Source organism: Gasterosteus aculeatus, chromosome 15, assembly GCF_964276395.1.
Source record: "Gasterosteus aculeatus chromosome 15, fGasAcu3.hap1.1, whole genome shotgun sequence".
Lineage (NCBI taxonomy): Eukaryota > Metazoa > Chordata > Actinopteri > Perciformes > Gasterosteidae > Gasterosteus > Gasterosteus aculeatus.
Window position 1 is genome coordinate 16,385,868 of NC_135703.1, and position 14,959 is coordinate 16,400,826.

Here is a 14,959-nt window from a genome sequence, read left to right on the forward strand (position 1 = left end):
GCACTCTTATGGCTGTAGTGACAGGGATCATCAATTTTAGGCCTCTGGTTCCGGTTTCTGCTAATCCAGAATCACCTGTCATACTTACTCCATCAATGCTCCTGACTCAGAAGCAGAGTGTATCACCTCCACCAGGAAAGTTCACAGAGAAGGATGTCTACAAACAGCAGTGGTCCAAAGTTTAGCCAAACAGTTTTGGACTCGCTGGAAGCAAAAGTATCTGCAGACACTGCAAGTTCATCACAAATGGCTGGAGTCATGCCCAAATGTCGAAACCGGGGATGTTGTTCTACTGAAAGACTGCAAAGCAGCTCGTAACGACTGGCCTACGGCACTTGTTACAAGCCCCTTTCCAAGTGAGGATGGAAAGGTCCGCAAGATAGAGCTCAAAGTGACCAAGCATGGATCAAGCAAGACGTTCCTCAGGCCTGTGTCTGAGATCGTTCTTCGTCTGAAGAAGTAGGACTGGGACTTTTGTATTGTTGTCCTGTTCAGTGTCTATATAAGGCATCTTTACAGAGACCAGGTGGGGAGTGTTCTGCCTTGGAACTGGGCAGTTGGCGCCCCCTTCTGGGCGCTATCGGTTGCTTAATTAATTCGCTTTTACGTTAGCATGCAAGATTTTGATCGTTTCAGAGAAATCATCCGCTGCCATGTTAAACGCCTTCGAAAGAATAGTTTTTTAACTCCAATTTGAATCGTTTATTTTCAGTGCTGTAAAATAAGGCATTTGGAGCTTGGACGATTATCCTGACTCCCATATTCCTTCAAATGGAGTTTGGCTAACACACAAGGAGAGCAGTACAGACACACTAACATGTAGATGTACACAAAGACACACTAACATTTGTTTGTGTACATCTACATGTTGTGTGTGTGTCTGTGAACAAACAAATGTTTGTGGGCCATTGTGTACATCTACATGTTAGTGTGTGTGTGAACAAACAAATGTTAGTGTGTCATTGTGTACGTTGAGACAAACAACCATGTTATCATGTTTCTCTGTGTAAGTACTTTTATACGTTAGTGCGTCTCTGTGTAAGTACTTTTATACGTTAGTGCGTCTCTGTGTAAGTATCTTAATACCTTAGCGCGTCTCTGTGTAAGTACTTTTATATGTTAGTCTGTGTAAGTACTCTGTGTAAGTACGGGTCATAGAAAAAAAACAGGTATAGCATAGTATAGTATAGTATAGTTTAATGCACCATGTAAAGTGGATGAGCTCCATCAATACAAATAAACATCCACACACTCATTTACTTTAAAGGCTCATTTCCATATTCTAGATACCTTCACTGTAACCATAGAGACGTGACATCATGATAGAACATTGCTCCATGTTCCACGCTCCATGTTCCATGTTCTATGTTCTATGCTCCGTTCACAGCATAAGAAACACAGTCTGAGGCACATTCAGTCAGTTAGTTTCAAACCTCACATCTACACACGATGAAGTGTTCTAGACAGAAACCTGCAGAAAGCAATCGTAACGCCTCAGGAGTCTGAAGAGGGGATGAAGACGCGTTCTGCTGCACTTAACAGAACTCAAGGTAAGTGATGAATCCAGACAGACTGCAGCCGTACTACTGTGAACGATGTGTTAGTACCTTGAGATGAACCTCTGATTCCTGCTGTTATCATGTACATGTACACAGAGACACTAACTTAGACGCTAACGTATTAAGTGTACTTACACAGAGACGAGAACGTATAAAAGTACTTACACAGAGACGCACTAACGTATAAAAGTACTTACACAGAGACGCGCTAACATATAAAAGTACTTACACAGAGACGCTAACGTATAAAAGTACTTACACAGAGACGCGCTAACTTACACAGAGACGCTAATGTATAAAAGTACTTACACAGAGACGCGCTAAGGTATTAAAGTACTTACACAGAGACGCGCTTACTTACACAGAGACGCTAACATATAAAAGTACTTACACAGAGACGCACTAACGTATAAGGTACTTACACAGAGACGCTTACGTATAAAAGTACTTACACAGAGACGCTTACGTATAAAAGTACTTACACAGAGACGCACTAACGTATAAAAGTACTTACACAGAGACGCGCTAAGGTATTAAAGTACTTACACAGAGACGCGCTTACTTACACAGAGACGCTAACGTATAAAAGTACTTTCACAGAGACGCGCTAACATATAAAAGTACTTACACAGAGACGCACTAACGTATAAGGTACTTACACAGAGACGCACTAACGTATAAAAGTACTTTCACAGAGACGCGGTAACATATCAAAGTAATTACACAGAGACGCACTAACGTATAAAAGTACTTACACAGAGAAACTAAGGTATAAAAGTAATTACACTGCGCTAACGTATGAAAGTACTTACACAGAGACGCTAACATATACAAGTACTTACACAGAGACGCTAACATATACAAGTACTTGTATATGTAGCGCCACTAACGAATAAAAGTAATATACGAATAAACAAAATGAAATATCTAAACAAAGGTGCATCAAATTAAAATAATTGCATCTATGAATGTTGTCTCACATCGTGATGATCCTCCTCACGTCTCTTCTCCTTGTCTCTGCAGACCACCAGGACGCCATCAGGACGCCACCAGGAAGCCATTAGGACGCCACCAGGACGCCATCAGGATGCCACCAGGACGCCATCAGGACGCCATCAGGATGCCACCAGGACGCCATCAGGATGCGACCAGGACGCCACCAGGACGCCATCAGGATTCCACTACATCTACATTTTAGTCTGTCTTTGTGTATATCTGCATGTTAGTGTGTCTTTGTGTATATCTGCATGTTAGTGTGTCTTTGTGTTCATCTACAGTTTAGTGTGTCTGTGAACAAAGACACACTAACATTAAGATGTACACAAAGACACACGAACATGCAGATGTACACAAAGACACACTAACATTTGTTTGTTCACAGACACACTAACATGTGCTTGTGTACATCTACATGTTAGTGTGTCTTTGTGTACATCCACATCTGAGTGTGTCTTTGTGTACTTCTGCATGTTAGTGTGTCTTTGTGTTTATCTACATTTGTTTGTTCACAGACACACTAACATGTAGATGTAAACACAGACACATTAACATTTGGTTGTTCACAGACACACTAACATGAAGATGTACACAAAGACACACTAATATGTAGATGTACACAAAGACACACGAACATGCAGATCTACACAAAGACACACTAACATTTGTTTGTGTACATCTACATGTTAGTGTGTCTGTGTGTACATCTACATATTAGTGTGTCTTTGTGTTCATCCACAGTTTAGTGTGTTTGTGAACAAAGACACACTAACATTAGGATGTACACAGAGACACACTAACATTTGTTTGTTCACAGACACACTAACATGTGCTTGTGTACATCTACATGTTAGTGTGTCTTTGTGTACATCTACATGTTATTTTGCCTGTGAACAAACAAATGTTAGTGTATCTTTATGTACATCTACATATTTGTGTGTCTTTGTGTACATCCACATCTGAGTGTGTCTTTGTGTACTTCTGCATGTTAGTGTGTCTTTGTGTTTATCTACATGTTAGTGTTTCTGTGAACAAAGACACACTAACATGTAGATGTACACAGACACACACACTGACACTTGTTTGTGTACATCTGCATATTAGTGTGTCTTTGCTTTTGTTCACAGAAACACTAACCTGTAGATGTACAAAAAGACACACTAACATTTGCTTGTGTATATCTACATGTTAGTGTGTCTGTGTGTACATCCACAGGTTAGTGTGTCTTTGTGTACATCTACATGTTATTTTGCCTGTGAACAAACAAATGTTAGTGTATCTTTGTGTACATCTACATATTAGTGTGTCGTGTACATCCACATCTGAGTGTGTCTTTGTGTACTTCTGCATGTTAGTGTGTCTTTGTGTTTATCTACATGTTAGTGTGTCTGTGTGTACATCTACAGGTTAGTGTGTCTGTGAACAAAGACACACTAACATTAAGATGTACACAAAGACACACGAACATGCAGATGTACACAAAGACACACTAACATTTGTTTGTTCACAGACACACTAACATGTGCTTGTGTACATCTACATGTTAGTGTGTCTTTGTGTACATCCACATCTGAGTGTGTCTTTGTGTATATCTGCATGTTAGTGTGTCTTTGTGTTTATCTACATTTGTTTGTTCACAGACACACTAACATGTAGATGTACACAGACACACTAACATTTGTTTGTATAAATCTACATGTTAGTGTGTCTGTGTGTACATCTACTGGTCAGTGTGTCTTTGCGTTCATCTACAGTTTAGTGTGTCTGTGAACAAAGACACACTAACATTAAGATGTACACAAAGACACACGAACATGCAGATGTACACGAAGACACACAAACATTTGTTTGTGTAAATCTACATGTTAGTGTGTCTGTGTGTACATCTACATTTTAGTGTGTCTTTGTGTATATCTGCATGTTAGTGTGTCTTTGTGTTCATCTACAGTTTAGTGTGTCTGTGAACAAAGACACACTAACATTAAGATGTACACAAAGACACACGAACATGCAGATGTACACAAAGACACACTAACATTTGTTTGTTCACAGACACACTAACATGTGCATGTGTACATCTACATGTTAGTGTGTCTGTGTGTACATCCACAGGTTAGTGTGTCTTTGTGTACATCTACATGTTATTTTGCCTGTGAACAAACAAATGTTAGTGTGTCTTTGTGTACATCTACATATTAGTGTGTCTTTGTGTACATCCACATCTGAGTGTGTCTTTGTGTACTTCTGCATGTTAGTGTGTCTTTGTGTACCTCTACATGTTAGTGTGTCTGTGAACAAAGACACACTAACATGTAGATGTACACACACACACTGACACTTGTTTGTGTACATCTGCATTTTAGTGTGTCTTTGCTTTTGTTCACAGACACACTAACATGTAGATGTACACACAGACACACTAACCTGTAGATGTACAAAAATACACACTAACATTTGCTTGTGTACATCTACATGTTAGTGTGTCTGTGTGTACATCCACAGGTTAGTGTGTCTTTGTGTACATCTACATGTTATTTTGCCTGTGAACAAACAAATGTTAGTGTATCTTTATGTACATCTACATATTTGTGTGTCTTTGTGTACATCCACATCTGAGTGTGTCTTTGTGTACTTCTGCATGTTAGTGTGTCTTTGTGTTTATCTACATGTTAGTGTTTCTGTGAACAAAGACACACTAACATGTAGATGTACACAGACACACACACTGACACTTGTTTGTGTACATCTGCATATTAGTGTGTCTTTGCTTTTGTTCACAGACACACTAACCTGTAGATGTACAAAAAGACACACTAACATTTGCTTGTGTATATCTACATGTTAGTGTGTCTGTGTGTACATCCACAGGTTAGTGTGTCTTTGTGTACATCTACATGTTATTTTGCCTGTGAACAAACAAATGTTAGTGTATCTTTGTGTACATCTACATATTAGTGTGTCGTGTACATCCACATCTGAGTGTGTCTTTGTGTACTTCTGCATGTTAGTGTGTCTTTGTGTTTATCTACATGTTAGTGTGTCTGTGTGTACATCTACAGGTTAGTGTGTCTGTGAACAAAGACACACTAACATTAAGATGTACACAAAGACACACGAACATGCAGATGTACACAAAGACACACTAACATTTGTTTGTTCACAGACACACTAACATGTGCTTGTGTACATCTACATGTTAGTGTGTCTTTGTGTACATCCACATCTGAGTGTGTCTTTGTGTACTTCTGCATGTTAGTGTGTCTTTGTGTTTATCTACATTTGTTTGTTCACAGACACACTAACATGTAGATGTAAACAGACACATTAACATTTGGTTGTTCACAGACACACTAACATGAAGATGTACACAAAGACACACTAATATGTAGATGTACACAAAGACACACGAACATGCAGATCTACACAAAGACACACTAACATTTGTTTGTGTACATCTACATGTTAGTGTGTCTGTGTGTACATCTACATATTAGTGTGTCTTTGTGTTCATCCACAGTTTAGTGTGTTTGTGAACAAAGACACACTAACATTAGGATGTACACAAAGACACACTAACATTTGTTTGTTCACAGACACACTAACATGTGCTTGTGTACATCTACATGTTAGTGTGTCTTTGTGTACATCCACATCTGAGTGTGTCTTTGTGTACTTCTGCATGTTAGTGTGTCTTTGTGTTTATCTACATTTGTTTGTTCACAGACACACTAACATGTAGATGTAAACACAGACACATTAACATTTGGTTGTTCACAGACACACTAACATGAAGATGTACACAAAGACACACTAATATGTAGATGTACACAAAGACACACGAACATGCAGATCTACACAAAGACACACTAACATTTGTTTGTGTACATCTACATGTTAGTGTGTCTGTGTGTACATCTACATATTAGTGTGTCTTTGTGTTCATCCACAGTTTAGTGTGTTTGTGAACAAAGACACACTAACATTAGGATGTACACAGAGACACACTAACATTTGTTTGTTCACAGACACACTAACATGTGCTTGTGTACATCTACATGTTAGTGTGTCTTTGTGTACATCTACATGTTATTTTGCCTGTGAACAAACAAATGTTAGTGTGTCTTTGTGTACATCTACATATTAGTGTGTCTTTGTGTACATCCACATCTGAGTGTGTCTTTGTGTACTTCTGCATGTTAGTGTGTCTTTGTGTACATCTACATGTTAGTGTGTCTGTGAACAAAGACACACTAACATGTAGATGTACACAGACACACACACTGACACTTGTTTGTGTACATCTGCATATTAGTGTGTCTTTGCTTTTGTTCACAGACACACTAACCTGTAGATGTACAAAAAGACACACTAACATTTGCTTGTGTACATCTACATGTTAGTGTGTCTGTGTGTACATCCACAGGTTAGTGTGTCTTTGTGTACATCTACATGTTATTTTGCCTGTGAACAAACAAATGTTAGTGTATCTTTATGTACATCTACATATTTGTGTGTCTTTGTGTACATCCACATCTGAGTGTGTCTTTGTGTACTTCTGCATGTTAGTGTGTCTTTGTGTTTATCTACATGTTAGTGTTTCTGTGAACAAAGACACACTAACATGTAGATGTACACAGACACACACACTGACACTTGTTTGTGTACATCTGCATATTAGTGTGTCTTTGCTTTTGTTCACAGACACACTAACCTGTAGATGTACAAAAAGACACACTAACATTTGCTTGTGTATATCTACATGTTAGTGTGTCTGTGTGTACATCCACAGGTTAGTGTGTCTTTGTGTACATCTACATGTTATTTTGCCTGTGAACAAACAAATGTTAGTGTATCTTTGTGTACATCTACATATTAGTGTGTCGTGTACATCCACATCTGAGTGTGTCTTTGTGTACTTCTGCATGTTAGTGTGTCTTTGTGTTTATCTACATGTTAGTGTTTCTGTGAACAAAGACACACTAACATGTAGATGTACACAGACACACACACTGACACTTGTTTGTGTACTTCTGCATGTTAGTGTGTCTTTGTGTTTATCTACATTTGTTTGTTCACAGACACACTAACATGTATATGTAAACACAGACACATTAACATTTGGTTGTTAACAGACACACTAACATGAAGATGTACACAAAGACACACTAATATGTAGATGTACACAAAGACACACGAACATGCAGATGTACACAAAGACATACTAACATTTGTTTGTTCACAGACACACTAACATTTGTTTGTGTACATCTACATGTTAGTGTGTCTGTGTGTACATCTACATATTAGTGTGTCTTTGTGTTCATCCACAGTTTAGTGTGTTTGTGAACAGGGACACACTAACATTAGGATGTACACAAAGGCACACTAACATTTGTTTGTTCACAGACATACTAACATTTGTTTGTGTATATCTACATGTTAGTGTGTCTCTGTACATGTACATTTTAGTGTGTCTTTGTTCACAGACACACTAAACTGTAGATGAACACAAAGACACACTGACCTGTAGATGTACACACAGACACACTAACATGTAGATTTATACAAACAAATGTTAGTGTGTTTGTGTACATCTACATGTTAGTGTGTCTTTGTGTGTATCTGCATGTTAGTGTGTCTTTGTGTTTATCTACATTTGTTTGTTCACAGACACACTAACATGTAGATGTACACAGACACACTAACATTTGTTTGTATAAATCTACATGTTAGTGTGTCTGTGTGTACATCTACAGGTCAGTGTGTCTTTGTGTTCATCTACAGTTTAGTGTGTCTGTGAACAAAGACACACTAACATTAAGATGTACACAAAGACACACGAACATGCAGATGTACACGAAGACACACAAACATTTGTTTGTGTAAATCTACATGTTAGTGTGTCTGTGTGTACATCTACATTTTAGTGTGTCTTTGTGTATATCTGCATGTTAGTGTGTCTTTGTGTTCATCTACAGTTTAGTGTGTCTGTGAACAAAGACACACTAACATTAAGATGTACACAAAGACACACGAACATGCAGATGTACACAAAGACACACTAACATTTGTTTGTTCACAGACACACTAACATGTGCATGTGTACATCTACATGTTAGTGTGTCTGTGTGTACATCCACAGGTAAGTGTGTCTTTGTGTACATCTACATGTTATTTTGCCTGTGAACAAACAAATGTTGGTGTGTCTTTGTGTACATCTACATATTTGTGTGTCTTTGTGTACATCCACATCTGAGTGTGTCTTTGTGTACTTCTGCATGTTAGTGTGTCTTTGTGTTTATCTACATTTGTTTGTTCACAGACACACTAACATGTATATGTAAACACAGACACATTAACATTTGGTTGTTCACAGACACACTAACATGAAGATGTACACAAAGACACACTAATATGTAGATGTACACAAAGACACACGAACATGCAGATGTACACAAAGACACACTAACATTTGTTTGTTCACAGACACACTAACATTTGTTTGTGTACATCTACATGTTAGTGTGTCTGTGTGTACATCTACAGGTCAGTGTGTCTTTGTATTCATCTACAGTTTAGTGTGTCTTTGTGTATATCTGCATGTTAGTGTGTCTTTGTGTATATCTGCATGTTAGTGTGTCTTTGTGTTTATCTACATTTGTTTGTTCACAGACACACTAACATGTAGATGTACACAGACACACTAACATTTGTTTGTATAAATCTACATGTTAGTGTGTCTGTGTGTACATCTACTGGTCAGTGTGTCTTTGCGTTCATCTACAGTTTAGTGTGTCTGTGAACAAAGACACACTAACATTAAGATGTACACAAAGACACACGAACATGCAGATGTACACGAAGACACACAAACATTTGTTTGTGTAAATCTACATGTTAGTGTGTCTGTGTGTACATCTACATTTTAGTGTGTCTTTGTGTATATCTGCATGTTAGTGTGTCTTTGTGTTCATCTACAGTTTAGTGTGTCTGTGAACAAAGACACACTAACATTAAGATGTACACAAAGACACACGAACATGCAGATGTACACAAAGACACACTAACATTTGTTTGTTCACAGACACACTAACATGTGCATGTGTACATCTACATGTTAGTGTGTCTGTGTGTACATCCACAGGTTAGTGTGTCTTTGTGTACATCTACATGTTATTTTGCCTGTGAACAAACAAATGTTAGTGTGTCTTTGTGTACATCTACATATTAGTGTGTCTTTGTGTACATCCACATCTGAGTGTGTCTTTGTGTACTTCTGCATGTTAGTGTGTCTTTGTGTACCTCTACATGTTAGTGTGTCTGTGAACAAAGACACACTAACATGTAGATGTACACACACACACTGACACTTGTTTGTGTACATCTGCATTTTAGTGTGTCTTTGCTTTTGTTCACAGACACACTAACATGTAGATGTACACACAGACACACTAACCTGTAGATGTACAAAAATACACACTAACATTTGCTTGTGTACATCTACATGTTAGTGTGTCTGTGTGTACATCTACATTTTAGTGTGTCTTTGTGTATATCTGCATGTTAGTGTGTCTTTGTGTTCATCTACAGTTTAGTGTGTCTGTGAACAAAGACACACTAACATTAAGATGTACACAAAGACACACGAACATGCAGATGTACACAAAGACACACTAACATTTGTTTGTTCACAGACACATTAACATGTGCTTGTGTACATCTACATGTTAGTGTGTCTGTGTGTACATCCACAGGTTAGTTTGTCTTTGTGTACATCTACACGTTATTTTGCCTGTGAACAAACAAATGTTAGTGTGTCTTTGTGTACATCTACATATTAGTGTGTCTTTGTGTACATCCACATCTGAGTGTGTCTTTGTGTACTTCTGCATGTTAGTGTGTCTTTGTGTACATCTACATGTTAGTGTGTCTGTGAACAAAGACACACTAACATGTAGATGTACACAGACACACACACTGACACTTGTTTGTGTACATCTGCATATTAGTGTGTCTTTGCTTTTGTTCACAGACACACTAACCTGTAGATGTACAAAAAGACACACTAACATTTGCTTGTGTACATCTACATGTTAGTGTGTCTGTGTGTACATCCACAGGTTAGTGTGTCTTTGTGTACATCTACATGTTATTTTGCCTGTGAACAAACAAATGTTAGTGTATCTTTGTGTACATCTACATATTTGTGTGTCTTTGTGTACATCCACATCTGAGTGTGTCTTTGTGTACTTCTGCATGTTAGTGTGTCTTTGTGTACATCTACATGTTAGTGTGTCTGTGAACAAAGACACACTAACATGTAGATGTACACAGACACACACACTGACACTTGTTTGTGTACATCTGCATATTAGTGTGTCTTTGCTTTTGTTCACAGACACACTAACCTGTAGATGTACAAGAAAAGACACACTAACATTTGCTTGTGTACATCTACATGTTAGTGTGTCTGTGTGTACATCCACAGGTTAGTGTGTCTTTGTGTACATCTACATGTTATTTTGCCTGTGAACAAACAAATGTTAGTGTATCTTTGTGTACATCTACATATTTGTGTGTCTTTGTGTACATCCACATCTGAGTGTGTCTTTGTGTACTTCTGCATGTTAGTGTGTCTTTGTGTTTATCTACATGTTAGTGTTTCTGTGAAAAAAAGACACACTAACATGTAGATGTACACAGACACACACACTGACACTTGTTTGTGTACATCTGCATATTAGTGTGTCTTTGCTTTTGTTCACAGACACACTAACCTGTAGATGTACAAAAAGACACACTAACATTTGCTTGTGTACATCTACATGTTAGTGTGTCTGTGTGTACATCCACAGGTTAGTGTGTCTTTGTGTACATCTACATGTTATTTTGCCTGTGAACAAACAAATGTTAGTGTATCTTTGTGTACATCTACATATTTGTGTGTCTTTGTGTACATCCACATCTGAGTGTGTCTTTGTGTACTTCTGCATGTTAGTGTGTCTTTGTGTTTATCTACATGTTAGTGTTTCTGTGAACAAAGACACACTAACATGTAGATGTACACAGACACACACACTGACACTTGTTTGTGTACATCTGCATATTAGTGTGTCTTTGCTTTTGTTCACAGACACACTAACCTGTAGATGTACAAAAAGACACACTAACATTTGCTTGTGTATATCTACATGTTAGTGTGTCTGTGCGTACATCCACAGGTTAGTGTGTCTTTGTGTACATCTACATGTTATTTTGCCTGTGAACAAACAAATGTTAGTGTATCTTTGTGTACATCTACATATTAGTGTGTCGTGTACATCCACATCTGAGTGTGTCTTTGTGTACTTCTGCATGTTAGTGTGTCTTTGTGTTTATCTACATGTTAGTGTTTCTGTGAACAAAGACACACTAACATGTAGATGTACACAGACACACACACTGACACTTGTTTGTGTACATCTGCATTTAGTGTGTCTTTGTTTTTGTTCACAGACACACTAACATGTAGATGTACACACAGACACACTAACCTGTAGATGTACACAAAGACACACTAACATTTGTTTTTGTAAATATACATGTCAGTGTGTCTGTGTGTACATCTACATGTTAGTGTGTCTGTGTGTACATCTACAGGTTAGTGTGTCTGTGAACAAAGACACACTAACATTAAGATGTACACAAAGACACACGAACATGCAGATGTACACAAAGACACACAAACATTTGTTTGTTCACAGACACACTAACATCTGTTTGTGTACATCTACAGGTTAGTGTGTCTGTGAACAAAGACAAACTAACATGTAGATGTACACAAAGACACACTAACATGTAGATGTACACAAAGACACACTAACATTTGTTTTTTCACACACACACTAACATGTAGATGTACACAAAGACACACAAACATTTGTTTGTTCACAGACATGTTAGTGTGTCTGTGTGTACATCTACAGGTAAGTGTGTCTTTGTGTTCATCTACAGTTTAGTGTGTCTGTGAACAAAGACACACTAACATTAAGATGTACAGAAAGACACACAAACATGCAGATGTACACACAGACACACTGACATTTGTTTGTGTACATCTGCATTTTAGTGTGTCTGTGAACAAACAAATGTTTGTGTGTCTTTGTGTACATCCACATGTTAGTGTGTCTTTGTGCACATCTACATATTAGTGTGTCTTTGTGTACATCCACATGTTAGTGTGTCTTTGTGCACATCTACATATTAGTATGTCTTTGTGTACATCCACATCTGAGTGTGTCTTTGTGTACTTCTGCATGTTAGTGTGTCTTTGTGTTTATCTACATTTGTTTGTTCACAGACACACTAACCTGTAGATGTACACAGACACACTAACCTGTAGATGTACACAAAGACACACTAACATTTGTTTGTGTACATCTACATGTCAGCGTGTCTGTGTGTACATCTACAGGTTAGTGTGTCTGTGAACGCCAGTTCTATGTCGATGACGGGCTAATTTCCTTGGCTACTGAAAAGGAAGCAATTAGCCTGCTGAAAAGAACACAAGCTTCACTCTCTGAGTCGAACCTGAGACTGCATAAGATCACTTTAAATAGCGTGGAGGTCCTGACCGCTTTTCCAGCAGAGAATCACGCAGTAAAATTCAAGGACCTCGACTTGGGAGGAGAAACCGTTCCCACACAGCGCAGCCTTGGTCTGAGCTGGGAAGTTGCTACCGACACAATAACTTTCCAGACTTCTCTCAGCAACAAACCTTTCATACGGCGGGGAGTTCTCTCGGTAATAAACAGCCTCTTTGATCCTCTGGGACTTGTTGCTCCCGTCACCATTCAAGGAAAGTTGCTACTCAGAGACATGTCGATGGAAGTAAGTGACTGGGACGATCCACTCCCAAGAGAAATGCAGCGTGTGGGAGGCATGGAAGGATTCACTGCAATCAGCTTCATATCCCTCGAGCCTACACACACAAATCCCCCTCAAAAGCCAAACAAAAAGAAATCTGCATCTTCTCAGATGCCTCGACCAAAGCTATAGGCGCAGTAGCGTATCTCAAAACGATGGATGAAGATGGTCAGATGAACATTGGCTTCATTCTAGGAAAGGAAAGGCCGGGACCACCAAGTGAGCCCACCATACCTAGATTAGAGCTTTGTGCAGCAGTACTAGCTGTGGAAATGGCAGAGCTCATTGTTCAGGAGATTGACTTACAGCTTGATGCAGTCACCTTCTATTGCAACAGTAAGGTGGTGCTCGGATAGATACATAATGAAACAAAACGTGTTTACGTGTATGTCCACAATCGGGTTCAGAGAATAAGACGTTCTACACAGCCAGAGCAGTGGAAGTACGTACCTCCTGATTCCTGAATCCTGAATCCTGATTCCTGATCCTGATTCCAGAGGATAATCCTGCTGACCATGCTTCGAGGTCTGTTGTAGCCTCTCAGCTGCTGAGCACAAACTGGTTTACAGGACCAGCATTCTTGTATCGACTACACGAACACACAGTGAACAGCAAGCCGCCTGCGACCTCATTGAACCCAACGCGGATAAAGAGATCCGACCATCAGTGTCGAGCTGTGCCATTAGCACTAAAGACAAGCCACTCACCCCAGAAAGGTTTGAGCGATTCTCGTCATGGAACTCTTTGCAAAGAGCAATTGCAATGCTGAACCACATAGCTCAAGCCTTCCACTTTGCGAGCCAAGTCGCTGCAGAATGCAGTCATTGGCATCGTTGTTCAAAATCTTACACTGTCGACGAAAGCAAAGAACACAATAATCCTCTTGGTGCAGAACGCCACATTTGCTGAAGAATTCACCACACTTTCAAAGGGAGGTAATGTCAACAAGAATAGCCCACTGGAAAAGCTAAATCCACTCATAGATGTGGATGGCCTGCTCAGAGTCGGTGGCAGACTGAAGCTGGCAGACCTGAGCGACGAAGAGAAAAAACATTTGAGGTGCTGGTATATGGCTGATAGGTGGCAAAAGATGCATCAGCAGCATTCTCCACGGATGTGTAATTTGCCGGAAGCTTAGAGGTAAAATGGAGAGGCAGAAGATGGCTGACCTGTCAGAAGAACGGCTAAGCACTTCGGCACCTTTTTCCTACACAGGCCTTGATGTTTTCGGCCCATGGACTGTCACTGCAAGGCGCACTAGAGGAGGAACAGTCCTCAATAAGCGTTGGGCAGTACTCTTCACTTGCTTGAGTACTCGTGCTGGCCACATAGAAGTGATCGAGTCTATGGATGCTTCATCGTGCATTAATGCTCTCCGACAGTTCTTCGCCATTCGCGGTTCCTGCAAACAGATGCATTCTGACTGCGGTACAAACTTTGTCGGCGCCTGCAGTGAACTTGGATTCCAGAAAGTAACGAGCGAGTCAAAGTTGCAGACC